The 27252-nt window shown below is 44.3% G+C and overlaps 1 pseudogene; it reads left to right on the forward strand.

The window, feature by feature from the left end:
* Positions 1–27252, forward strand: part of LOC135509697 (Krueppel-like factor 5) — a 41521-nt pseudogene that overhangs the window by 1680 nt on the left and 12589 nt on the right.

A 27252-nucleotide genomic window follows, 5' to 3' on the forward strand; every position in this document is an offset into this window, starting at 1 on the left:
TCTTCACAGTCCCCGCTGTGTATTTTTAACCATTTTTAAAATCTGATTCTACTGCTTGCATTCGTTACCTGACTTGGAATAGAGTTCCATGTAGCCATGGCTCTATGTGGTACTGTGCACCTCCCGTAGTCTGTGATTGACTTGGGGATTAGTAATAAACGTGCCCCCCCTTCATAGGCCCAGTCAGTATAGTTTAAGTCCCCCCCCCCAAATACTCCAGAGTGCTATGTTGTTGTCCCCCCCAATAATAAATCCACCAAATGCCCCGGAGTTTATAGAACCTGGGTTACGCAAGTAACCTCCAATAGCCGCTAAATGTGATTGTGAAAAACAGAGCGGTTTCAGTTTTCTTCCTATAGGTTTGGCTCTAACTTTTGAATGGTTGGAGCTAGCTATTATGACCCCATCACTGAGAGCTATGACTCTCAAGCCGAAATCACATTGAGAGACGCCCGTCAACGGTGGGAAATTTGTGTGCGAGAGTAGCCAGCAACAATTCACATGCACTGCACAGCATATGCCAATGTAATTGTCATGAAAATCCATAGTAAGCAGTTGATTTAGTTTGATATCTAGCCCCTGGGAGTTATTGTTGTGAGATCCTTTCGACTCATCTTAGATGTCCTACGGGAGCCACCATACCTGTGCTCAACGGTTGTTGCTTATAGCTTACAAGGAAGTTGTAGTTAATAAACCCGAGTTGTTCATAAACAACCAAGTCTCCCCTTACAACAAAAGATTGACGTTTTGAAACTGCAGTAAAGTGCAGTAACTGCAGTCCACTGTGGTATTTTGGATGCAGTAATTGCATTGCACTGCCGTTGAACTGTTATACTGCAGTGTACTGTAATTATACTGCACTCTGACTGAAAGTTTTGTTTTCGTAAGGGTTGTTCTTCTAGATGAACAGTATTCTCTATTGAAATCAGAGTCCCCCAGTTTTCCTGCTGTAGCCTGCCAAGGCTACATGCCTAGGGTTGATATCAACACAGGTAGCCTGCCAAGGCTACAGGCCTAGGGTTGATATCAACACAGGTAGCCTGCCAAGGCTACAGGCCTAGGGTTGATATCAACACAGGTGCCAAGGCTACAGGCCTAGGGTTGATATCAACACAGGTAGCCTGCCAAGGCTACAGGCCTAGGGTTGATATCAACACAGGTAGCCTGCCAAGGCTACAGGCCTAGGGTTGATATCAACACAGGTAGCCTGCCAAGGCTACATGCCTAGGGTTGATATCAACACAGGTAGCCTGCCAAGGCTACAGGCCTAGGGTTGATATCAACACAGGTAGCCTGCCAAGGCTTCATGTCTAGGGTTGATATCAACACAGGTAGCCTGCCAAGGCTACATGCCTAGGGTTGATATCAACACAGGTAGCCTGCCAAGGCTACATGTCTAGGGCTGATATCAACACAGGTAGCCTGCCAAGGCTACATGTCTAGGGTTGATACCAACACATGTAGCCTGCCAAGGTTTCATGTCTAGGGTTGATATCAACACAGGTAGCCTGCCAAGGCTACATGTCTAGGGCTGATATCAACACAGGTAGCCTGCCAAGGCTACATGTCTAGGGTTGATACCAACACATGTAGCCTGCCAAGGTTTCATGTCTAGGGTTGATATCAACACAGGTAGGCCCAAGGTTTCATGTCTAAGGTTGAAAAAAATCAACAACATTCAACACAGGTAGCCTGCCAAGGCTACATTCCTAGAGTTGATATCAACACAGGTAGCCTGCCAAGGCTACATGCCTAGGGTTGATATCAACACAGGTAGGCTGCAATTGTTTCAAATATGTACAGTGGGCATAGAAAATCACCACCCTCTTTCAAAATGTACACCTTTTGTTGCCTTACAGCCTGAAATGAAAACACATACAGTTATACCTTTTCCGGCTTTATATACACACAGTAACCCACAATATCCAAGTGAATAAAATGAAAGACTTCTGAAAATGTAGTAAAACACCTAAATTGTGCAATATTTGCCCTTTCTTCCATGCAGAATTTGAAAGCAGTGTGACTTTCTATTCCCACTGTAGCCTATTTGACTGAAACACCTTAGATTACAGCCCAATACATTTTAAACTACTTATTTTAGGGAAGATCGTAACAATTCCTCTCATACATTTTCTACAAATGATCGCTTGCTTGTCTGTTTTCTCTCATTCACTCATATGCATTATATTTCCAGTGACAAAATTGCATTTGACAGCAATGCAGATGTACTTTTACACATACACACACTTATTACCAGATGACCTCAATACCTTTCTTAAGCATTTCAGTCACTACAAACCATAGATCCTTCGGATATTTGTGTATCTTTGTTTGTTATTTAGTGCATTTATTGAGGTAATGGCAGTAAGGCCAAATTCAAAAGTTTCACCAAATAATCTTTACATATTTGTTTCTAATACACCCAGGTGTCTTAAACTAGAGAATAAAATAGCTTGATTGTGTCGTGGAAATTACCACCAGGGACACCTGAAGTCAATCTTAAATGAATTCTTATTTATTTTCAGCAAGCTGGAGAGGTCACAACTTCGATGCATAAAGTACCGGTCTGAAGATAGCTCTGCCGTGGCAGTCCCGTTAGTCGTCTTATATACTGCTTACACAGGCATAGTTCATAGGGTTGGTTCCTGCATGTGTCTGGCACCGTCTCCTATCTTAACTTATTGAACATGTTCTGGGCGTTCTGCCAAAAAGTCTGAGGAGGGGGTCATGACCGTCTCCTCCTCATATCTCTACCCAGCACCTACAGGAACCAATGATTGTATGAGACAAGATGTACAATTCAAGGCTGTCCTTCCAGACTATATATTTTTCCTCCACATTCCTTACTTCTATCTTTTATCACTTCAATGATAGTAATCGTCAAACCCTTCATTCTGGGTGATACAATCTACACTTCCGAAAGTATTCAGACCCCTTGACTTTTTCCAAATGTTGTTACGTTACAGCCTTATTCTATAATTTATTAAATAAAAACATATCCTCTGCAATCTACACACAATACCCCATGATGACATCACAATACCCCATGATGACATCACAATATCCCATGATGACATCACAATACCCCATGATGACATCACAATACCCCATGATGACATCACAATACCCCATGATGACAAAGCGAAAACAGGTTTTTAGACATTTTAGCAACTGTATTAAACATAAAAAAACAGAAATACCTTATTTACATAAGTATTCAGACCCTTTGCTCCGAGACTTGAAATTGAGGTCAGGTGCATCCTGTTTCCATTGATCATCCTTGAGATGTTACTACAACTTGATTGGAGTCCACCTGTGGTAAATTCAATTTATTGGACATGATTTGGAAAGTCTGTAAAAGGTCCCACAGTTGACAGTGCATGTCAGAGCAAAAACCAAGCCATGAGGTCGAAGGAATTGTCCATAGTGCTCCGAGACAGGATTGTGTCGAATCACAGATCTGGGGAAGGGTACCAAAAAAGTCTGCAGCAAACTGAGCAAACCGGGGAGAAGGGCCTTGGTTAAGGGAGGTGACCAAGAACCCTATGGTAACTCTGACTGAGCTCCAGAGTTCCTCTGTGGAGATGGGAGAACCTTCCAGAAGGGCAACCATCTCTGCAGCACTCCACCAGTCAGGCCTTTATGGTAGCCACTCCCAGACAAAAGTCAATAAAAGTCAATAAAAGTCACATGACAGCCTGCTTGGAGTTTGTGGGCTGTCATGTGGCACCTAAAGACTCTCACACTATGAGAAACAAGATTTTCTGGTCTGATGAAACCAAGATTGAACTCTTTGGCCTGAATGCCAAACGTCAAGTCTGGAGGAAACCTGGCACCATGTCACCGGCATCGACTGAGATACTAGTCAGGATCGAGGCAAAAATGAATGGAGCAAAGTACAGAGAGATCCTTGATGAAATCCTGCTCCAGAGCGCTCAGGACCTCAGACTGGGGTGAAGGTTCACCTTCCAACAGGACAATGACCCTAAGCACACAGCCAAGACAACGCAGAAGTGGCTTCGGGACAAGTCTCTGAATGTTCTCGAGTGGCCCAGTCAGAGCCCGGACTTCAACCTGATCGAACATCTCTGGAGAGAACTGAAAATCCAACCTGTCAGAGCTTGAGAGGATCTGCAGAGAAGAATGGGAGAAACTCCCAAAATACAAGTGTGCCAATCTTGCAGCATCATACCCAAGAAGACTCGAGGCTATAGTCACTGCCAAAGGTGCTTAAACAACGTATTGAGTAAAGGGTCTGAATACTTGTGTAAATGTGATATTTCAGTTTTTTAAATGATAAATTAACAAACATTTCTAAAAACCTGTTTTTACTTTGTCATTATGGGGTGTTGTGTGTAGATTCATGAGGGGGGGAAAACGATTTAATTCATTTTAGAGTAAGGCTGTAATGTATCAAAATGTGGAAAAAGTCCAGGGTTCTGAATACTTTCCTAAGGCACTGTAATTAGTATGGGAATACGATAGGTTATAAAGGTTATACTTCTATTAATGGGAGGGAATTTATTGAAAATACACACACTTACACAGCATGTTAACAACACAATTCGGCAAACTAAGAAAAAAAACTCTGCAGCCCATTTAAGCAATTTGGGATCCGCCAAAAAGTTTAAAACCTTCTGAGAAGTAGCCATTATTTACTCTTTTACACACAGGGTTACTATACATAACTTTAATCCATTTTATTAGAGATTCTCCAACATTGAAATATTAAAGACATTTACAGTGGGGCAAAAAAATATTTAGTCAGCCACCAATTGTGCAAGTTCTCCCACTTAAAAATATGAGAGAGGCCTGTAATTTTCATCATAGGCACACTTCAACTATGACAGACAAAACAAGGAAAAAAATCCAGAAAATCACATTGTAGGATTTTTAATGACAAGCAAGATTTCTGGCTCTCACAGACCTCTTCTTTAAGAGGCTCCTCTGTCCTCCACTCGTTACCTGTATTAAAGGCACCTGTTTGAACTTGTTATCAGTATAAAAGACACCTGTCCACAACCTCAAACAGTCACACTCCAAACTCCACTATGGCCAAGACCAAAGAGCTGTCAAAGGACACCAGAAACAAAATTGTAGACCTGCACCAGGCTGGTAAGACTGAATCTGCAATAGGTAAGCAGCTTGGTTTGAAGAAATCAACTGTGGGAGCAATTCTTAGGAATTGGAAGACATACAAGACCACTGATAATCTCCCTCGATCTGGGGCTCCACACAAGATCTCACCCTGTGGGGTCAAAATGATCACAAGAACGGTGAGCAAAAATCCCAGAACCACACGGGGGACCTAGTGAATGACCTGCAGAGAGCTGGGACCAAAGTAACAAAGCCTACCATCAGAAACACATTACGCCGCCAGGGACTCAAATCCTGCAGTGCCAGATGTGTCCCCCTGCTTAAGCCAGTACATGTCCAGGCCCGTCTGAAGTTCTCTAGAGAACATTTGGATGATCCAGAAGAAGATTGGGAGAATGTCCTATGGTCAGATGAAACCAAAATAGAACTTTTTGGTAAAAACTCAACTCGTCGTGTTTGGAGGACAAAGAATGTTGAGTTGCATCCAAAGAACACCATACCTATTGTGAAGCATGGGGGTTGAAACATCATGCTTTGGGGCTGTTTTTCTGCAAACGGACCAGGATGACTGATCCTTGTAAAGGAAAGAATGAATGGGGCCATGTATCGTGATATTTTGAGTGAAAACCTGCTTCCATCAGCAAGGGCATTGAAGATGAAACAGCATGACAATGATCCCAAACACACCGCCCGGGCAACGAAGGAGTGGCTTCGTAAGAAGCATTTCAAGGTCCTGGAGTGACCTAGCCAGTCTCCAGATCTCAACCCCATAGAAAATCTTTGGAGGGAGTTGAAAGTCTGTGTTGCCCAGCAACAGCCCCAAAACATCACTGCTCTAGAGGAGTGTGTGAAAACCTTGTGAAGACTTACAGAAAACGTTTGACCTCTGTCATTGCCAACAAAGGGTATATAACAAAGTATTGATATAAACTTTTGTGATTGAACAAATACTTATTTTCCACCATAATTTGCAAATAAATTCATTAAAAATCCTACAATGTGATTTTCAGGACTTTTTTTCTCTCATTTTGTCTGTCATAGTTGAAGTGTACCTATGATGAAAATTACAGGCTTCTCTTATCTTTTTAAGTGGGAGAACTTGCACAATTGGTGGCTGACTAAATACTTTTTTGCCCCACTGTAATTATGGTCAGATTTGCCAAATGGAGGGCGAGAGAGAGCTTTGTACACGTTACTGTGTGTTGAGTACAGGTGGTCTAGAAGTGTTATCCCTCTGGTTGCACATTTAACATGCTGATAGAAATGAGGTAAAACTGATTTAAGGTTCCCTGCATTAAGTCCCCGGCCACTAGGAGCACCGCCTCTGGATGAGCATTTTCCTGTTTGCTTATGGCCGTATACAGCTCATTGATGTGAGGTTTTAGTGCCAGTATCAGTCTGTGGTGGTATGTAGACAGCTACGAGAAATACAGATGAAAACTCTCTAGTTAGATAGTGTGGTCTACAGCTTTTCATGAGATACTCTACCTCAGGTGAGCAACACCTTGAGACTTCCTTAGATATCGTGCACCATCGAGTTTGTTTTACAGTGATTGCACTTTGACCAATAGAACCGATGGTAATGGCGATTTACGCACTCGTCTACAAATCCTAACCAGAAACCCCAAATTTCTCCCTCTGCTCCGCCTTATCTTCACGCAACTGACAGGGATTTGGGCCTGGTCTCCGGAGAGCATTATATCCTTCGCATCAGACTCATTAAAGAAAGAATCTTTGTCCAGTTCGAATTGAGTAATTGCTGTCAAGATGCTCTTTTCAGTCATAAGAGATGCTAGCAGCAACTTTATGTACAAAATAAGTTACAAACAAACAAAATAGCACAGTTGGTTAGGAGGCTGTAAAACGGCAGCCATCTCCTCCGGTGCTATCTTGGCCTTCCAATGACACCGGGTGCTGTAAATGTCCTGGAGGGCAGGCAGTGTGCCCACAGGGATGCATTGTGCTGACCGCACAACCCTCTGGAGAGACCTGCGGTTGTGGATAGTGCAATTGCCGTACCAGGAGAGGATACAGCCCGACAGGATGCTCTCAATGATGCATCTTTACAAGTTTGTGGGGGTCTTAGGGGCGAAGCCAAATATCTTTATCCTTCTGGAGGTTGAAGAGTAGCTGTTGCACCTTCTTCACCACACTCTTTGTATGAATTTATCATTTAAGGTATGCCGAGTAACTTGAAGCTTTTCACCACTGCGGCCCTGTCAATGTGGGTTGGGGCGTGCTCTGTCTGCTGTCTCCTGAAGTCCACCATCAGCGCCTTCATTTTGTTGATGTTGAGGAAGAGGTTATTTTCCTGGCACCAAATCAAATAAAATTGTATTGGTCACATACGCATGGTTAGCAGATGTTATTGCAAGTGTTGTGAAATGCTTGGGCTTCTTGTTCCCGACAGTGCAACAATATCTAACATGTAATCTAATAATTCCACAACAACTACCTAATACACGCAAATCGGAGTAAAGGGATGGAATAAGAATATGTACATATAAATATATGGATGGGCCATGACCGACCGGCATAGACGAGATGCAATAGATGGTATAAAATACAGTATATACATCTGGGATGAGAAGTGCAAGATATGTAAAGATAATTTTTAAAGTGGCATAAATAAAGTGACTAACTATCAATTTGTTAGAGTGGCCAATGATTTCAACTCTGTATGTAGGCAGCAGTCTCTCTGTGTTAGTGAAGGCTGTTTAACAGTCTGATGGCCTTGAGATAGAAGATATTTTTCAGTCTCCTGTGACATCGGATGCTGTAGGTGTCCTGGAAGGCAGGTAGTTTGCCCCCGGTGATGAGTTGTGCAGACCTCACTACCCTCTGGAGAGCCCTACGGTTGTGGGCGGTGCTGTTGCCGTACCAGGTGGTGATACAGCCCGACAGGATGCTCTCAATTGTGGATAGGGGGGTCCGCTCTCTGCTGTTTCCTGAAGTCCACGATCCTCTCCTTTGTTTTGTTGATGTTGAGTGAGAGGTTGTTTTCCTGACACCACAATCCAAGTGCCTTCACCTCCTCCCTATGGGCTGTCTCGTCGTTGTTGGTGATCAAGTTGGAGGCGTGCATGACCACGCAGTCATGGGTGAACAGGGAGTACAGGAGGGGGCTGAGCACACACCCTTATTGGGCCCCAGTGTTAAGGATCAGCGAAGTGGGGATGTTGTTTCCTACCTTCACAACCCGGGGGTGTCCTGTCAGGAAGTCCAGGACCCAATCGCACAGGGTAGGGTTGTGACCCAGGGCCTCAAGCTTAATGATGAGCTTGGAGTGTACTATGGTGTTGAAGAATGAGCTGTAGTCAATGGACAGCATTCTTACATAGGTATTTGTCACACCCTGATCTGTTTCACCTGTCCTTGTTATTGTCTCCACCCCCTCCAGGTGTCGCTTATTTTCCCTGGTGTATTTATCCCTGTGATTCCTGTCTCGTCGTGTATGTTCCAAGTCAACCAGCGTGTTTTTTCCGTGCTCCTGCCTTTTCTATTCTCTTTTACTAGTCCTCCCGGTTTTGACACTTACCTGTTTTATGGACTCTGTACCCGCCTGCCTGACCATACTGCCTGCCCTGACCTCGAGCATGCCTGCCACACTGTACCTCCTGGACTGGTTTTGCCTTTTTGCTTGTCCCCTACCCCTTTTGGATATAATAAATATCAAAGACTCAAACCATCTGCCTCCCATGTCTGCATCTGGGTCTCGCCTTGTGCCCTTATAGTATTTCTCTTGTCCAGATGGGATAGGGCAGTGTGCAGTGTGATGGCGATTGCATTGTCTGTGGACCTATTGTGGCGGTTTGCAAATTGCAGTAGGTCTCGGTCGACAGGTAAGGTGGATATAATCCTTGACTAGTCTCTCAAAGTAGTCTCTCGAAGTAAGTGCTATGGGGCGATAGACATTTAGTTCAGTTACCTTTTGCCTTCTTGTGTACGGGAACAATGGTGGCCATCTTGAAGCATGTGGGGACAGCAGATTGGGATATGGAGAGATTGAATATAGTTTTCTTTTTGTAGTCCGTGATTGCCTTTAGACCCTGCCACATACGTCTTGTGTCTGAGCCATTGAATTGTGACTCCACTTTGTCCCTATACTGATGTTTCTCCTGTTTAATTGCCTTGCGGAGGGAATAGCTACACTGTTTGTATTCGACCATGTTCCCGGTCATCTTTCCGTGGTTAAATGCGATAGTTTGCACTTTCAGTTTTGTGCGAATGCCAACACCTATCCACGGTTTCTGGTTAGTGTAGGTTTTAATAGTCACAGTGGGAACAACATCTCCTATGCACTTCCTTATAAACTCACTGACTGAATCTGCGTATAAATCTATATTATTCTCTGAGGCTATCCTGAACATGTCCCAGTCCACGTGATCAAAACAATCTTGACGCGTGGAGCTAGACACGGATACATCCTTTCTGAGTTTCTGCCTATAGGAGGGGAGAAGCAAAAGGGAGTCGTGGTTGGATTTGCCGAACGGAGCGCGGGGAGGGCCTTGTATGCATCGCAGAAGATAGCAGTGATCCAGCCTGGGTACTACAATTGATATGCTGTTAGACTTTAGGTAGCCTTGTTCTCAAATTTGCTTTATTAAAATCCCCAGCTACAATAAATACAGCCTCCGGATATATGGTTACCTATTTGCATAGAGTCCAGTGAAGTTCCTTAAGGGCCGTCATGGTATCGGATTGGTGGGGATATACACCATGGTGACAATAACCGACTAAGATTATATTGGGAGATAATATGGACGGCATTTGATTGTGAGGAATTCTAGGTCCGATGCGCAGAAGGACTTGAGTTCCTGTATGTTATTACAATTACACCATGAGTCGTTAATCATGAAACATACACCCCCACCTTTCTTCTTCCCTGAGAGATGTTTATTCCTGTCTGCGTGACGCATAAAGAATCCAGGTGGCTGTTTCGACTCCGACAGCATGTCCCAAGAGAGCCATGTTTCCGTGAAACAGAGTATGTTAAAGTCCCTGATGTCTCTCTGGAAAGCAACACTAGCCTTAATTTTGTCTACCTTGTTATCTAGAGACTGGACATTAGCGAGTAATATACTCTGCGGCGACATTGTTCTGGGTCAGCCTCTGGAAACAGTTTGAATGCCTTGGGTGGTTTGAACAAAGAATCCTCTTCGGGAAAGCAGTATTCCTGGTCGTAGTGCTGGTAAGATGACGTCGCTCTGATATCCAATAGTTCTTCCCGGCTGTATGTATTAACACTTATGATTTTCTGGGCAAACAATGTAAGAAATAATACATAATAAACTAAATAATGTGGAGTTTCCTTAGGACTAGAAATGAGGGAACCCTTTCTGTCGGCACCATCTTGTCATCTGTGTTGATAGATCCTAACACCACTCCACCAGGGCCCTAACCTCCTCCCTGTAGGCTGTCTCGTCGTTGTTAGTAATCAGGTCTACCACGGTTGGGTCATCAGCAAACTTGATTGTTGTGTTGGAAACATGCGTGTCCACGCAGTCATCGGTGAACATGGAGCTGAGGGCTGAGCACACACTGTTGTGGATCCCCGGTTTTGAGGATCAGCGTGGCGCAGGTGTTGTTTTCTACCTTCACCACCTGGTGTTGGCCCATCAGGAAGTCCAGGACCTAGTTTGCACAGGGCAGGGTTCAGACCCAGGGCCCCAAGCTTCGTGATGAGCTTGGAGGGCACTATGGTGTTGAAGGCTGAGCTATAGTCAATGAACAACATTTTTACAAAGGTATTCCCTATGTCCAGATGGAATAGAGCAGTGTGCAGGCGATTGCGTCATCCGTGGATCTGTTGTGGTGGTATGGGGTGGGTCTAGGGTGTCGGATAAGGTGGTGGTGATATTAACTAGCTTCTCAAAGCACTTCATGATGACAGAAATGATTGCTACAGGGCGATAGTCAGTTACCTTTGGTTTCTTGGCTACAGGAACAATGGTGGCCATCTTGAAGCAAGTGGGGACAACAGACGGGGAAAGGGAGAGATTGAATATGTCCATAAACACTCCAGTCAGCTGGTCTGCACATGCTCTGAGGATGCTGCTAGGGATGTCGTCTGGGACGGCAGCCTTGCAAGGGTTTTTTTTATTTTTTATTTCGAGATCCCCATTACCTGCTGCCAAGGCAGCATCTACTCTCTTTGGGGTCCAAACACATCACACAGAAAACAAAAAATTAAACAGTACATCATATAACATTATTGCACCACTACATATCTACAATACAAAATGTATAACACCACCATACAACAATATTACAATGTACGTGTGTGTACATTGCGTATACTAACGTGTGTATTCTTATGCGTGTGTGTTCCTGTGTGTGTCTCTTCACAGTCCATGATGTTCCATAAGGTGTAGCTTTATATGTTTTTTAAATCAGATTTTACTGCTTGCATGAGTTACGTGATGTGGAATAGAGTTCCATGTAGTCATGGCTCTGTGTAGTACGGTATGTTTCCCGAGTCTGTTCTGGACTTGGGGACTGTGAAAAGACCCCTTTTGGCATGTCTTGTGGGGTATGCATGGGTGTCTGAGCTTGGTGCTAGTCTTTTGAAAAGACCGCTCAGTGGTTTCAACATGTAAATACCTCTCAGAAAGACAAGTAGTGATGCAGTCAATCTCTCCTCTACTTTGAGCCAGGAGAGATTGACATGTATGTCATTGATGTTTGCTCTCTGTGTACATTTATGGGCTAGACGTGCTGCTCTATTCTGGGCCATCTGTGTCCCTCTTTACCTCTGTCCCTCTTTGTGGCACTTGAGCACACTTAAATGTCTTACTCACCTAGGCCATGGACAACAAGAGATCACAGTCCTCATGAGTGGCAGTGGTCCTTGTTTAGCTTGTCAGCTCTGTCCGCGATTTTTTTCTTTATAATTCATGATTGTAATCTCCTTTCTCTGTTTGGGTTGTTGTGTTTGTCAAAGAAGGTGTTCTACTCATCCTTGTCAATAATCAAACTGTACTGTATGACCAAACTACACGTCATTACCAGTCACAGTGGTTTCCTATATCTCTCAATACTCATACTCTATGGCCAGTCTAAGCATGTCAAGATGGCATAGCAGTTCAGACGTATTTTGTCCTCGTCTTGTCCCGTATATATATATATATATATATATGTATATATATATATATATATATATATATATATTTACAACTTTTTTTTCATACATTTTTTATTTTTCCATAAACTCATCCTCAAAACACCCGCCTCACCAATTTATATTTATAAAAAAGTATAAAAAAGTATTATTTACCTCAAATCTGTACTCCTCCAAGAAGCTAGCCAGAAATTCCAAGAAGCTAGCCAGAAACTAGCCAGAAGCTAGCCAGGGCCTAGCCAGGAGCTAATCACAAGCTAGGTCAGAAGCTAGCCAGAAGCTAGCCAGAAGCTAATCCAATCAGAAGCTAGTTAAAGCTTTTGATTAAGCAAACATCAGTTGTTCCGGAGCTAGCCAGCTGAGGAGTTCCAACAATCACTCCTGGGCTGCGGTCACCTATCCGGACCCGATTTGCTGCCTACGCGGAGCCCCATTCACAGCTGGACTGCTGAGTTATCTACCCGAAGGAGTTATCCGGCTGGTTCCTCCGTCGCGACGTTGCCTGGGCGCCCATCTGCAGCCTGCTAGCCATTAGCTGTCTTATCGGCTGCTATCTGAATAGACAATCTGACAATTTATTTATTTATTTTTATTGTTATTGTTATATATATATATTTTTTTCTTCTTCTTCTTGGGCCTCTAGCTATATCTATTGTTTTTATTTTTGTTGTTGTTGTGTGATTTGGATTAATCCCCTCTACCACACGGAACCCCACTAATCTACTGACGGAACGCAAGAGGTGGCTAATAACAGACGTCCATCCTATGCTAGCTTGCTACCGATGGCCTGGCTAGCTGTCTAAATCGCCGTGACCCCCAACCAACCTCTCCACTCTCCGGACCCTTTTGATCACTCGACTAAGCATGCCTCTCCTTAATGTCAATAAGCCTTGTCCATTGCTGTTCTGGTTAGTGTTTATTGGCTTATTTCACTGTAGAGCCTCTAGTCCTGCTCACCATACCTTATCCAACCTATTAGTTCCACCACCCACACATGCAATGACATCTCCTGGTTTCAATGATGTTTCTAGAGACAATATCTCTCTCTTCATCACTCAATACCTAGGTTTACCTCCACTGTATTCACATCCTACCATACCTTTGTCTGTACATTATACCTTGATGCTATTTTATTGCCCCCAGAAACCTCCTTTTACTCTCTGTTCCAGACGTTCTAGACGTCCAATTCTTATTGCTTTCAGCCGCACCCTTATTCTACTCCTCCTCTGTTCCTCTGGCGATGTAGAGGTGAACTGATTGCCCCCCATCTATCTTCAGAGCTCGTGCTGCTAGGCGACCTAAACTGGAACATGCTTAACACCCCAGCCATCCTACAATCTAAATTTGATGCCCTCAATCTCACACAAATTATCAATGAACCTATCAATGCAGAGCATATCGGACTGCATTTCTCAACCAAATCTTTGGATTCATACCGCAAGCTCTGAACCTTTACTCCGGATCATTGCAGCTAGCCAGCTGCTATCCGAGTGGCTACTCCTGGCTAATGTCTCTGTTCCGAAGCAAGTACCAGTTAGCCTGGAGCTATGGCCCATCTCCCGGCTAGCCGAAGAGATCCCATCAGACAATTCCTGGGCTTCAATACTTCTTTTGCCAATTGCCTGGACACTTTGCTGCCGACACGGAGCCCCGCCAATCCATCACGACTGGTCTGCCGACGTAACCGTCCTAGGGGGTTTCAACAGGCTCACTTGTCTGCTAGCCCCGGCCCACTAGCTTCTGAATCGCCATGTCTCCAGCCCGCCTAGCTACCCACTGGTCCCTATGATCACTCGGTTACACATGCCTCTCCCAAATGTCAATATGCCTTGTCCATTGCTGTTTTCGTTAGTGATTTTTGTCTTATTTCACTGTAGAGCCTCCAGCCCTGTTCAATATGCCTTAGCTAACCCTTTTGTTCCACCCCCACACATGCAGTGACCGCACCTGGCTTAAATGGTGCCTCTACAGACAAAACCTCTCTCATCGTTACTCCATGCCTAGGCTTACCTCCACTGTACTCACATCCTACCATGTTGTCTGTACATGATGCCTTGAATCTATTCTTCCACGCCCAGAAACCTGCTCCTTTTACTCTCTGTTCCAAACGCACAAGACAACCAGTTATTTTAGTAGCCTTTAGCCGTACTCTTATCCTACTCCCCCTCTGTTCCTCTGGCAATGTAGAGGTGAATCCAGGCCCTACAGTGCCTAGCTCCACTCCTATTCCCCAGGTGCTCTCTTTTGACGACTTCTGTAACCGTAATAGCCTTGGGTTCATGCATGTTAACATTAGAAGCCTCCTCCCTAAGTTTGTTCTATTCACTGCTTTAGCACACTCTGCCAACCCGGATGTTCTAGCTGTGTCTGAATCCTGGCTTAGGAAGACTACCAAAAATTCTGAAATTTTAATTCCAAACTACAACATTTTCAGACAAGATAGAACAGCCAAAGGGGGCGGTGTTGCAATCTACTGCAAAGATAGCCTGCAGAGTTCTGTCCTACTATCCAGGTCTGTACCCAAACAATTTGAACTTCTACTTTTAAAAATTCACCTCTCTAAAAACAAGTCTCTCACCGTTGCAGCCTGCTATAGACCACCCTCTGCCCCCAGCTGTGCTCTGGACACCATATGTGAACTGATTGCCCCCATCTATCTTCAGAGCTTGTGCTGCTAGGCGACCTAAACTGGAACATGCTTTAACACCCCAGCCATCCTACAATCTAAACTTGATGCCCTCAATCTCACACAAATTATCAATGAACCTACCAGGTACCTCCCCAAAGCCTTAAACACGGGCACCCTCATAGATATCATCCTAACCAACTTGCCCTCTAAATACACCTCTGCTGTCTTCAACCAAGATCTCAGCGATCACTGCCTCATTGCCTGCATCCGTAATGGGTCAGCGGTCAAACGACCTCCACTCATCACTGTAAAACGCTCCCTGAAACACTTCAGCGAGCAGGCCTTTCTAATCGACCTGGCCGGGGTATCCTGGAAGGATATTGATCTCATCCCGTCAGTAGAGGATGCCTGGATATTGTTTTTAAATGTCTTCCTAACCATCTTAAATAAACATGCCCCATTCAAGAAATGTAGAACCAGGAACAGATATAGCCCTTGGTTCTCCCCAGACCTGACTGTCTTAACCAACACAAAACATCCTATGGCGTTCTGCATTAGCATCGAACAGCCCCCGTGATATGCAGCTGTTCAGGGAAGCTAGAAACCATTATACACACGCAGTTAGAAAAGCCAAGTGCTAGCTTTTCAAGCAGAAATTTGCTTCCTGCAACACTAACTCAAAAAGTTCTGGGACACTGTAAAGTCCATGGAGAATAAGAACACCTCCTCCCAGCTGCCCACTGCACTGAAGATAGGAAACACTGTCACCACTGATAAATCCACCATAATTGAGAATTTCAATAAGCATTTTTCTACGGCTGGCCATGCTTTCCACCTGGCTACTCCTACCCCGGTCAACATTACTGCACTCCCCACAGCAACTCGCCCAAGCCTTCCTCATTTCTCCTTCTCCCAAAACCGTTCAGCTGATGTTCTGAAAGAACTGCAAAATCTGGACCCCTACAAATCAGCCGGGCTAGATAATCTGGACCCTTTCTTTCTAAAATTATCTGCCGAAATTGTTGCCACCCCTATTACTAGCCTGTTCAACCTCTCTTTCGTGTCGTCTGAGATCCCCAAAGATTGGAAAGCAGCTGCGGATTACCGACCATTTCGAATCTCACCATACCTTCTCTGCTATGCAATCTGGTTTCAGAGCTGGTCATGGGTGCACGCTCAAGGTCCTAAACGATATCTTAACCGCCATCGATAAGAAACATTACTGTGCAGCCGTGTTCATTGATCTGGCCAAGGCTTTCGACTCTGTCAATCACCACATCCTCATCGGCAGACTCGACAGCCTTGGTTTCTCAAATGATTGCCTCACCTGGTTCACCAACTACTTCTCTGATAGAGTTCAGTGTGTCAAATCGGAGGGTCTGCTGTCCGGACTTCTGGCAGTCTCTATGGGGGTGCCACAGGGTTCAATTCTTGGACCGACTCTCTTCTCTGTATACATCAATGTGGTCACTCTTGCTGCTGGTTAGTCTCTGATCCACCTCTACGCAGACGACACCATTCTGTATACTTCTGGCCCTTCTTTGGACACTGTGTTAACAACCCTCCAGGCAAGCTTCAATGCCATACAACTCTCCTTCCGTGGCCTCCAATTGCTCTTAAATACAAGTAAAACTAAATGCATGCTCTTCAACCGATCGCTACCCGCACCTGCCCGCCTGTCCAACATCACTACTCTGGACGGCTCTTATTTAGAATACGTGGACAACTACAAATACTTAGGTGTCTGGTTAGACTGTAAACTCTCCTTCCAGACCCATATCAAATATCTCCAATCCAAAGTTAAATCTAGAATTGGCTTCCTATTTCACAACAAAGCATCCTTCACTTATGCTGCCAAACATTCCCTTGTAAAACTGACCATCCTACCAATCCTCGACTTTGGCGATGTCATTTACAAAATAGCCTCCAATACCCTACTCAACCAATTGGATGCAGTCTATCACAGTGCAATCCGCACCAAAGCCCCATATACTACCCACCATTGCGACCTGTACGCTCTTTGGCTGGCCTAAGCTTCATACTGTCACCAAACCCACTGGCTCCATGTCATCTTCAAGACCCTGCTAGGTTCTTATCTCAGCTCGCTGGTCACCATAGCATCTCCCACTTGTAGCACACGCTCCAGCAGGTATATCTCTAGTCACCCCCAAAACCAATTCTTTCTTTGGCCGCCTCTCCTTCCAGTTCTCTGCTGCCAATGACTGGAACTACAAAAAGCACTGAAACTGGAAACACTTATCTCCTCACTAGCTTTTAGCACCAACTGTCAGAGCAGCTCACAGATTACTGCACCTGTACATAGCCCACCTATATTTTAGCCCAAACAACTACCTCTTTCCCTACTGTATTTAATTAATTAATTAATTTTGCTCCTTTGCACCCATTATTTTTATTTCTACTTTGCACATTCTTCCATTGCAAATCTACCATTCCAGTGTTTTACTTGCTATATTGTATTTACTTTGCCACCATGGCCTTTTTTTGCCTTTACCTCCCTTATTTCACCTCATTTGCTCACATCGTATATAGACTTGTTTATACTGTATTATTGACTGTATGTTTGTCTTACTCCATGTGTAACTCTGTGTCGTTGTATGTGTCATAACTGCTTTGCTTTATGGTAAATGAGAACGTGTTCTCAACTTGCCTACCTGGTTAAATAAAGGTGAAATAAATAAAAATAAATGTCACAATGCTTAGACTTTCTGTAATCAGACTGTGTATGTCACCACCAGTCAGCAGTCTAAATGACACTACATTGTTGTTCACAAACCAAGATGACTGATTCCCCTCAAAGTAACGGTCCTAAAAAAGAGGAGGAGAAATAGTGAGGTTGACGATGGACCTGTATGGCTCAGTTGGTAGAGCGTGTTGCTTGCAACACCAGGGCTGTGGGTTTGATTCCCGGGACCACCCATACGTAAAATTGATCCACACATGACTGTAAGTCGATTTGGATAAAAGTCACTGCTAAATGGCATATATTATTACTTGCACTTTGACTTCAGACACCATTGAGTGCTATGTCAAGGATAGTGGTGCCAAATGTGAGGGCCACAAAGAACTCTTGAGTGGTGTTGTTGGATGTTGATTTGGAGATTAGTTGCAGATATATTTGCATGGCTAACCATGGACAAAGGATTTTTTTATTGCATTATCGTATTGTTGGACAGTATAGATGCTCTAGTTACTCTGTGTTGCTTGCTGTTTTGGGGTTTTAGGCTGGGTTTCTGTACAGTACTTTGTGACATCGGCTGATGTAAAAAGGGCTTTATAAATACATTTGATTGATTAAAATAAATTTGATCATATTTCGTTATGGTGACAAGGTATGAAATGTGACATTAGTCATCTTTCATTTCACAGTATTGTTCTCAAATATTGGGCATGATTGACTTGGCTGGTATTTTGACTGGAAATCACTGTCATGGTCATGAACCGGAAGTATAGAAACACCCCTGTGTGTGTCCCAAATGGCACCCTATTCCCTACATAGCGCCCTATGCGTCCTGGTCAAAAGTAGTGCACTATAGGGAATAAGGTGCCATTTGGGACCATGGCAAGTTCATGGTCCGGAATTGTGGAAACCCCCCCGACTCTTCTCTACCCCCACTCTTCCCCCCCCTTTACCCCATAACCCAGAGTAGAGCTGATAAGACGTTTAATATTTTCTTCTCTTCTTTCTCTGTTATCTGGGCTTTGGCATGAAGCAGTTGTACGTGTTCTACAATCATTAACTGACTCAGTCTTGGGTTCAGGTGCACTCCATTCTTCTCCTGATACATAGAGGATAAACAGCGTGTGTGAGAGGGTTAGAAGGAAAGCAACCAGGCTTGAGTTCATTACGGCATGCAACGGAAAACATTTGCAACTGAAAACAAAAGAGTTTCTTATTGGACCAATCAAGGTAGTCCATGGGCACTCAAGCAAGAGGGAGGACTCTGCCAAGTACTGGGTTAAGCTGCTTGCCAAAACATAATCAACCAACACAAGACCTGTTTGTGCCTTGTTTGAAAGCAGCAGCTTCATACAGGAGGATCTCGCAATACACATCAAAATAAGGAATTTTCCAAGTATTATTGACCTCACACACAGGTTGAAGTGCCCTTCAAGAGAGGTAGAGATACTCTGAATGATCGGCTATGAAAAGCCAACTGACATTTACTCCTGAGGTGCTGACTTGCTGCACCCTCGACAACCACTGTGATTATTATTATTTGATCCTGCTGGTCATCTATGAACATCTTGGCCATGTTCTGTTAAAATCTCCACTCGGCACAGCCAGAAGAGGACTGGCCACCCCTCATAGCTTGATTCCTCTCTGGGTCTCTTCCTAGGTTCTGGCCTTTTTAGGGAGTTTTTCCTAGCCCCTGTGCTTCTACACCTGCATTGCTTGCTGTTTGGGGTTTTAGGCTGGGTTTCTGTACAGCACTTTGTGACATCAGCTGATGTAAGAAGGGCTTTATAAATAGATTTGATTGAAAAGCACATCAACACTAGAGTTGCTAGGGAAGAGATTTGGAAATATACTGTACAGACAAGGCTGGCACTTCAAATGGCTGTGGAGGCATAATAGGCCTGATGAATTGTTCTCTTCCCTCCATTGTATCTGATGTTGGGTAAGCCATTTTGCACAGCTGGATAGGGCTTAAGTATATCAACAGCTCAGTGAATTATTTTTACACAACTGATTGGCTGGGCTTTGGCTTGGATTAACTCCCTGTGCCCTAGCGTTTGGCCACAGTAACTCACAGTTAAAGTTGTGGCTGATTTTGGGCTGCATTTCCATATTTATCCGGCATCCATTTGAACTTTCCTAGAAAAATAACAATAGCTTAATATGTCCCATTTTTGCTTCTAGGGATTCAATTAAACACAGTTTAAAAAAAGAACCTAGTTTGTAAACGAATGAATGAATGAATCAATGTCACGTGTGCTCCATCTCCGGCCTCTAAGTCACCAGGCTTCTAGTTATGGCGCACACCTGTCACCATCGTTGCGCGCACCTGCACGTCTTCACTCACCTGGACTCCATCACCTCCTTGATTACCTGCCCTATATATGTCACTTCCTTAAGCTCCTTCCCCAGGCGTTACTGTTTCTGTTCCAGTGTCATGTCTGTGTGTTGTTCTTGTTTTGTATTGAGATGCGTTTATTTATTAAAACACTCACTCCCTGAACTTGCTTCCTGACTCTCAGCGCACATCATGAATCCATAAAAAAACATTACAGAGTGCTTCTGAACATTTCAACAAATTATCTAAAAGTGAGCAGCAGATATTCTTCTTTGGAAACACATTCCCAACACAGCTACAAGAGATTCTTCCGAAATACACAACATTGCACGAGGAAGTGTCTCCATCTAATCTAATCTCTCTCCCTCCATCCCTCCCCATCGATCCCACTTCCTCCTCCTCCCTCTCTCTAGACCCAGTTGGAGATGGAAAGGTACCTCCCCCAGACCACATGCAGTCTCCTCCATCCTCTATTCATGGCCCACACAGACAAGAAGAACTGCGGAGAGAGCGCCTCATTGGTGGACAAGTACTTCTCAGAGGAGAAGCACAACACAGCTCCCTACAGCATCAACATCAACCTCATCCTCCCCAAAACCGGCCTGAACCGGCCCAACAAGCCCCAGCAGCACCACCAGACCCATCTCCTCCAGCACATCAAGACAGAGCCTTGGTTGGACGTCCCAGTGTCCTGCTCCATCCAGACCCTGCCTGACTTCATGTCTGTCTTCAGCATTCCCCAGACCGTCAACACTATGTTTATCAAACCCGATATGGCCACCAGCGGACACCCAGTTTCAGATACCGAGCTGCATATTGGCCCCCAACAACTGCAGGTCTACCAGATGCCCATCCCCGTCAGCGGAGCTGACCTTACAATGACACTCTCCCGCAGCAACCAATCAGGGACCAGCGGAGCCGGCAACGGTAGAACCATGCTCAACCTGAACAGTGTCTCCTTGACAACGGTGGGTCACGGCGGTGGTGACTCGTTGTTTGCAATGCCGGAGCATTTGTACCACCACCACGCCAAGGTGTCGCTCCAGTCACAGCCCCACAGCCTACCTCCCTCACCCCCAACTCGCAGCCGGGAAGTCCTGAGAACCAGGCTGAGCTGCTGACCACTCCACCGCCCTTCCAGGCCTCTAGCAGACTGGGGTTAAAGGTCACCCAGATGTCCCACCACTCCATGCTTATGGCCCACGGTCAATGGGTGCTGACAGGACCCAGGTACAACCGACGGAACAAACCTGAGCTCGAGAAGAGACGGATCCACTTCTGTGACTTTCCTGGTGAGCCTCCTGATTCTGGATGGATAGATGAATAAATTAATGAATGGATGGATTGATGAATGAATGAATGAATGAATGCATGAATGAATGCACCCACAGTGCCATTTAGACCATTGATATAGATACTTTGCAGGCTAATGTGCGAGGTGCTAAAACGTGTTTGGTCAAAGTTACAGAAGATGCATTTCTTGATGCTGCTTGTTTGCTTACCGAGACGTGCTGGAAATAAATATCCTCAGGAAGCCAATGTTGAGTACTTCTCCATGGTATCCATTCAGTGATACTAACATCAATTTTCTCTCCTTGTAGGCTGCTCAAAGGTTTACACAAAGAGCTCTCACTTGAAAGCACACCAAAGGACACACACAGGTAAGAAAGAGTAACTTCCTCTGTACAATTACACAAATAGAAATGTACAGACTATAACTACTCTTCTCTGAAGATGGGAAACGAAGTACAACACAGCTATGGAAAGTTTAGGCACTAGTGCCCTCTACTGAAGAACATGAGAATCAAGCCTGACAAGGACAATGACCTTCCTCAGGTGATAAACTCGAGGCACAGATTCATTCCTTTAATTCAGCATCACTCTTCACTGGGGGCAGTCACATCCAAGCAATAAAAAAATCTGTTACATAATTGAAGCCACTAGATACAGTTTATCATAGCACACTGCTCTTTATTACGGGCGACAATTTTAGTACTCATCACTGCATTCTCTACCAGAAAGTTGGTTGGCCCTCTTTGATGTCACGTAGGTTGATGCTATGTTTTAATTTATACATTTTACAAAAAGTCCCACTCTACCTAAAACTAAACTTTAGATATACGAGTTGCCACACCCAGTCTCAGGGATGGTTAACTCTGGAATATCCTTTAGTCTCTACTGAGTTAAGCTTAGTCTGACGCACAGATTCATCAATAGACTCTTAAAATAAAATTCCACCCCAAAACAATATTTTGCTATTTGTTTCATTAGTCCATTGTTGACATTGTCCCAAAATATTTTCCTTGTCAGCAATCGAATTTAAGATATGTAACTTTCAAAATACAGAAATCATTCCCCATATGATGCAAAACGCAGAATCATATGAAAAAGGCGAACAATATCCTTAAACCAAGCCCTCCCAAGCCCTCCCAACTCACCTTAACCAGTGTGGGCTGAATAAGGTACACAGAGGGAAACGCATAAAGGAGGGTCTGAGGCCACTGGTGTGTGAGAGCTTCCGCTCCCAACGGAGCCAGCAATGCGTGTTTTCTCGCGATGTGTAAAGCTCTACATCGAACATTTCCCATACAGTGGGGCAAAAAGTATTTAGTCAGCCACCAATTGTGCAAGTACTCCCACTTAAAAAGATGAGGGAGGCCTGTAATTTTCATCATTGGTACACTTCAACTATGACAGACAAAATGAGAAAAAATATCCAGAAAATCACATTGTAGGATTTTTAATTATTTTATTTGCAAATTATGATGGAAAACAAGTATTTGGTCACTTACAAACAAGCAAGATTTCTGGCTCTCACAGACCTGTAACTTCTTCTTTAAGATGCTCCTCTGTCCTCCACTAGTTACCTGTATTAATGGCACCTGTTTGAACTTGTTATCAGTATAAAAGACACCTGTCCACAACCTCAAACAGTCACACTCCAAACTCCACTATGGCCAAGACCAAAGAGCTGTCAAAGGACACCAGAAACAAAATTGTAGACCTGTACCAGGCTGGGAAGACTGAATCTGCAATAGGTAAGCAGCTTGGTTTGAAGAAATCAACTGTGGGTGCAATTATTAGGAAATGGAAGACATACAAGACCACTGATAATCTCCCTCGATCTAGGGCTCCACGCAAGATCTCACCTCGTGGGGTCAAAATGATCACAAGAACGGTGAGCAAAAATCCCAGAACCACACGGGGGACCTAGTGAATGACCTGCAGAGAGCTGGGACCAAAGTAACAAAGCCTACCATCAGTAACACACTACGCCGCCAGGGACTCAAATCCTGCAGTGCCAGATGTGTCCCCCTGCTTAAGCCAGTACATGTCCAGGCCCGTCTGAAATTTGCTAGAGAGCATTTGGATGATCCAGAAGAAGATTGGGAGAATGTCATATGGTCAGATGAAACCAAAATATAACTTTTTGGTAAAAACTCAACTCGTCGTGTTTGGAGGACAAAGAATGTTGAGTTGCATCCAAAGAACATCATACCTACTGTGAAGCATGGGGGTGGAAACATCATGCTTTGGGGCTGTTTTTCTGCAAAGGGACCAGGATGACTGATCCGTGTAAAGGAAAGAATGAATGGGGCCATGTATCGTGATATTTTGAGTGAAAACCTCCTTCCATCAGCAAGGGCATTGAAGATGAAACGTGGCTGGGTCTTTCAGCATGACAATGATCCCAAACACACCACCCGGGCAAAGAAGGAGTGGCTTCGTAAGAAGCATTTCAAGGTCCTGGAGTGGCCTAGCCAGTCTCCAGATCTCAACCTCATAGAAAATCTTTGGAGGGAGTTGAAAGTCCGTGTTGCCCAGCAACAGCCCCAAAACATCACTGCTCTAGAGGAGATCTGCATGGAGGAATGGGCCAAAATACCAGCAACAGTGTGTGAAAACCTTGTGAAGACTTACAGAAAACGTTTAACCTCTGTCATTGCCAACAAAGGGTATATAAACAAAGTATTGAGATAAACTTTTGTTATTGACCACATACTTATTTTCCACCATAATTTGCAAATAAATTAATTTAAAATCCTACAATGTGATTTTCTGGAGAAAAAAAATCTAATTTTGTCTGTCATAGTTGAAGTGTACCTATGATGAAAATTACAGGCCTCTCATCTTTTTAAGTGGGAGAACTTGCACAATTGGTGGCTGACTAAATACTTTTTTGCCCCACTGTATATGTTTGACCCAAGTTAAACCATTGAAAGGCAATGCTACCAAATACTAATTGAGTGTATTTAAACTTCTGTCCCAGTTGGAATGTGATGAAAGAAATAAAAGCTGAAATAAATCCTTCTCTCTACTATTATTCTCTATTTCATATTCTTAAAATAAAGTGGTGATCCAGGTCATTTTTACTGTGATTAATTGTCAGGAATTGTGAAAAACTGAGTTTAAATGTATTTGGCTAAGGTGTATGTAAACTTCCGACTTCAACTGTATATACACTTGGGTCAAACGTTTCGGGTAGCCTTCCACAAGCTCCCCACAATAAGATGGTGAATTTTTTCCCATTCCTCCTGACAGAGCTGGTGTAACTGAGTCAGGTTTGTAGGCCTCCTTGCTCGCACACGCTTTTTCAGTTCTGCCCACACATTTTCTATAGGATTGAGGTCAGGGCTTTGTGATGGCCACTCCAGTATGTTGACTTTGTTGTCCTTAAGCCATTTTGCCACAACTTTGGAGGTATGCTTGGGTCATTGTCCATTTGGAAGACCCATTTGTGACCAAGCTTTAACTTCCTGACTGATGTCTTGATATGTTGCTTCAACATATACACATCATTTTCCTGCCTTATGATGCCATCTATTTTATGAAGTGCACCAGTCCCTCCTGCAGCAAAGCACCCCCACAACATAATTGCTGCCTCCCCCGTGCTTCATGGTTGGGATTATGTTTTTTGGATTGCAAGGCCTCCCCTTTTTCCTCCAAACATAACAATGGTTATTATGACCAAATAGTTCTATTTTTGTTTCATCAAACCAGAGGGCATTTCTCCAAAAAGTACTATCTTTGTCCCCATGTGCAGTTACAAACCGTAGTCTGGCGTTTTTATGGCGGTTTTGGAGCAGTCCTTGCTAAGCGGCCTTTCAGGTTATGTCGATATAGGACTCGGTTTACTGTGGATATAGATACTTTCGTACCTATTTCCTCCAGCATCTTCACAAGTTCCTTTGCTGTTGTTCTGAGATTGATTTGCACTTTTCCCACCAAAATACTTCATCTCTAGGAGACTGAACGCGTCTCCTTCCTGAGCGGTATGATGGCTGCGTGGTCCCATGGTGATTATACTTGCATACTATTGTTTGCACGTGGTACCTTCAGGCGTTCAGGCGTTTGGAAATTGCTCCCAAGGATGAACCAGACTTGTCGAGGTCTACAATTTTTTTTCAGAGGTCTTGGCTGATTTCTTTTGATTTTCCCATGATGTCAAGGAAAGAGACACTGAGTTTGAAGGTTGGCCTTGAAATACATCCACAGGTATCCCTCCAATTGACTCAAATGACGTCAATTAGCCAGAAGTTTCTAAAGCCATGACATCATTTTCTGGAATTTTCCAAGCTGTTTAATGGTACAGTCAACTTAGTGTATGTAAAGTTCTGACCCACTGGAATTTAGAAACAGTGAATTACAAGTGAAATCGGTCTGTAAACAATTGCTGTAAAAATTACTTGTGTCATGCACAAAGTAGATGTCCTAACTGACTTGCCAAAACTATAGTTTGTTAATTAACAAGAAATTTGTGGAGTGGTTGAAAAACGAGTTTTAATGACTCCAACCTAAGTTTATGTAAACTTCCGACTTCAACTGTAACTGTCCGATAGAGGGCATACTTGTCTAATACCCTGTCTCACCCAGACTGGCCTACTAAGCCCCCCTCCCACCTTGAACATATATGACGCCCTAGCATACAACATCTTCACACAGGTCAAAATCCTTTCCCCAAACCCAAACACAGACATTAAACAGATACTCATGGCCCACTCTATCAAAAGCCTTACCTTGATCTAAAGAGACCAGTGAAAAAAGTTAACATTAGAACCTCTCGACAAGTCTTGACAAGTCCAACTAGTCCCTGATTAAGAACAAGTTGTCCGTGATTGAGCGTCCCGGTACGCAATATGTCTGGTCCTTGTGTACTATAGAGTCCAGATGGTACTTCAGTCTATTAGTGAGGCCCTTGGCAAATATCTTGTTATCCGCACAGAGCAATGCCACAGGCCTCCAGCTCTTAAGTTCACACGTCCCCTTTTTTGGGCAGGAGAGTCAGAGCCGCCCGATGGCAGCTCATCGGCAACTCTCCTACCCTGACGCACTCATGCAAAATGCAAAAGAGGTCCAGTCCAATTATTCTCCAGAATTTAAAAAAAACTCCACTGGGAGTCCATCACGGCCGGGGGGACTTCTGGGTTACCGCCTCTGCCAGTTCATGGGACAACAGGGGAATGTCCATTTCATCCCTCTGTGCCAGAGCTTAGGGAGTTCTGCAAGCAAAACCTGAGCACACATAGGATCAAACAATTCTGCCCTATACAACTCAGTCTAAAACTCCACAGTCCGCTCCTGCATCTCCCCAATCACAGAGGTCACCCGCACATCCGAAAGCCGTAGGCAACACTCACCCTTGGCTTCACCACTCTGTCTTTCCAAACTGAAGGAAGAGGAGGAGCTGGGAGCATTTCAGATAAATTAGCCTGGAGGCCTACATTGCCTTGCCCCACCAGCTCTACCTCCATCTCACTAATACTATGCTCGAGTTCCCCCAAAACTCTCCTAGCCTCTGAGGATGAGAGAGCTGTATACTGTTGACAGAAAAGCCAAATTTGGACTTTTCCCAACCTGAGAAAATAGTGGCATCTGGGAGACCACCTAGGGGTGCAGTCTCCACTCCCGAGTGCGGGGGCCCTCACTGGATATTAGATTCACACCTGTGTTCAGGCACCCGGGAGATGAGTCACCCGGAGCGAGGGAAAGTGTGCATTGCTCTACAGCAGTACAGAGTCCTCACGAGCACATGCTGGCCTGCTATGTACACCTCCAACAGCTCCATGTAACTGATGTGAAACTGTCGACAACCCCGAATTCAGCTGCCCACGCACAACGCACCCTCTGGGGGATGCGTCTGTTGTGATCAGCCTGCGGGATATAACTTGACCCATGGGGGTCCCCAGAGACAAATGCTGCGGGTCCATCCACTGAGCCAGAGTCGGAAGGGGAGATGGGGACACCCTGAGTGACTGGTTTAGGTGGAGCAAGTGCGTCCAAGCGATTGTCTATCACCCACTGCTGGAAAGGTCGCAGTGGGTGATAGACGCGAAGGGAAAAGCTCTTCTCTTGATTCACAATAAACCCAG

The sequence above is a fragment of the Oncorhynchus masou genome, chromosome 22, assembly GCF_036934945.1.
Source record: "Oncorhynchus masou masou isolate Uvic2021 chromosome 22, UVic_Omas_1.1, whole genome shotgun sequence".
NCBI classification, from domain to species: Eukaryota; Metazoa; Chordata; class Actinopteri; order Salmoniformes; family Salmonidae; genus Oncorhynchus; species Oncorhynchus masou.